This window comes from Anopheles stephensi, unplaced genomic scaffold (genome assembly GCF_013141755.1).
Source record: "Anopheles stephensi strain Indian unplaced genomic scaffold, UCI_ANSTEP_V1.0 ucontig169, whole genome shotgun sequence".
Classification (NCBI taxonomy): domain Eukaryota; kingdom Metazoa; phylum Arthropoda; class Insecta; order Diptera; family Culicidae; genus Anopheles; species Anopheles stephensi.
Window position 1 is genome coordinate 15171 of NW_023405090.1, and position 2330 is coordinate 17500.

Sequence of the window (2330 nt, forward strand, 5' to 3'; positions counted from 1 at the left end):
GAACAAGCAATTGACGAAGACGAATTCTGGTTGATCCTACCAGTAATATACGCTTGTCTCAAAGGTTAAGCCATGCATGTCTAAGTACAAACATAAATGAATGTGAAACCGCATAAGGCTCAGTACAACAGCCATAATTCACAAGATCATCCACCCATCAGTTACTTGGATAACTGTGGAAAAGCCAGAGCTAATACATGCAACATGCCGGGACCGCTGTCCGCTTGCGGGCGGTGGAACTGGTGCACTTATTAGTAAAACCAATCGCCTCCGGGCGGCTTGAGTTGAAGTCTGGATAAGGATGCCGATCGTATGGTCGCTTGACCGACGACAGATCTTGCAAATGTCTGCCCTATCAACTATTGATGGTAGTGTAGAGGACTACCATGGTTGCGACGGGTAACGGGGAATCAGGGTTCGATTCCGGAGAGGGAGCCTGAGAAATGGCTACCACATCCAAGGAAGGCAGCAGGCGCGTAAATTACCCAATCCCGGCACGGGGAGGTAGTGACGAGAAAATAACAATATGGACCTCTCTAACGATGGTCCATAATTGAATGAATTGAGCATAAATCCTTCAATAAGGATCAAGTGGAGGGCAAGTCTGGTGCCAGCAGGCCGCGGTAATTCCAGCTCCACTAGCGTATATTAAAGTTGTTGCGGTTAAAACGTTCGAAGTTGATTCCCCGTCCAGACACGCGACCGCCGCGGGCGCCCGGCACACGCCGGATACGTTCGTGCGCGAGCTCGCGGCTGCGACTCACAATGGTGTGCCTGGGCGTCAACCTCGTGATCGGTCGGGCACGTCCCGAGCCGGTGCGTGGTGCCCGGGCAGCTCCCATTTACCTTGAACAAATTAGAGTGCTTCAAGCAGGCTAGTACAAAAGCGTCCACACCCGCCCAGGGTTGGCGTTGGCCGAGAATAATCTTGCATGGAATAATGGAACATGACCTCGGTCTGAGTCTTTTGGTTGGTTTTGTATAGACCCAGAGGTAATGATTAACAGAAGTAGTTGGGGCATTGGTATTACGGCGCGAGAGGTGAAATTCGTAGACCGTCGTAGGACCAACTGAAGCGAAAGCGTTTGCCATGGATGCTTTCATTAATCAAGAACGAAAGTTAGAGGATCGAAGGCGATTAGATACCGCCCTAGTTCTAACCGTAAACGATGCCAATCAGCAATTGGGAGACGCTACTACATTCGGTGCTCTCAGTAGCTTCCGGGAAAACCAAAATCGGGTTCCGGGGGAAGTATGGTTGCAAAGTTGAAACTTAAAGGAATTGACGGAAGGGCACCACAAGAAGTGGAGCTTGCGGCTTAATTTGACTCAACACGGGAAAACTTACCAGGTCCGAACTTATCGAGGTAAGACAGATTAAGAGCTCTTTCTCAAATTTAAGGGTAGTGGTGCATGGCCGTTCTTAGTTCGTGGAATGATTTGTCTGGTTAATTCCGATAACGAACGCGACTCAAACAAGCTAACTAGAACGCTGTCAGCAGTGTGCCTCCGGGCGCACCTGACGTTACGGGGCGGCGGCGCCTTCGCGGGCGGTCGTCGCACTAGTTTGCCCTGCTTAGCGGGACAACTTGTGTTTAGCAAGGTGAGAGTGAGCGATAACAGGTCCGTGATGCCCTTAGATGTTCTGGGCTGCACGCGTGCTACAATGTGGGCAGCAGCGTGTTCTCGCCAATAGGCGCCCCCATTCCGAGAGGAACGGGAAATCACCCAAATGCTCATTTAGTTGGGATTGGGGACTGCAACGGTCCCCATGAACCTGGAATTTCTAGTAAGTGCTAGTCATTAGCTAGCGCTGATTACGTCCCTGCCCTTTGTACACACCGCCCGTCGCTACTACCGATGGATTATTAGTGAGGTCTCTGGAGGCATACCTTCCGCGGTTCCTTCGTGAGCTGCAGTTGGCACGGCCGAAGTTGACCGAACTTGATGATTTAGAGGAGTAAAAGTCGTACAAGGTTTCCGTAGGTGACCTGCGGAAGGATCATTACCGATCAAACAAGTCCGGAGTGAGGTTGCCAAACGCAATCGTCGGCATCACATGCTGACAGCGCACGCTACAACCACAAGATGGGTAGCACACTTGGTAGAGTTGAGCGAAAGCAACTCTTCAAAGGGATACACATACCACTGCCTCGCGTCAGGTCAGTAAAGGATGCACAATTTGGGTAGTACCGGGTACATATCACTGACTGATTGTCGAGTAACATGCTGACGCGCACGTACAACCACAAGATGGTGTAGCACACTTGGTGTTGAGCGAAAGCAACTCTTTCAAAGGGTACACATAACTGCCTCGGCGAGGTCAGTGA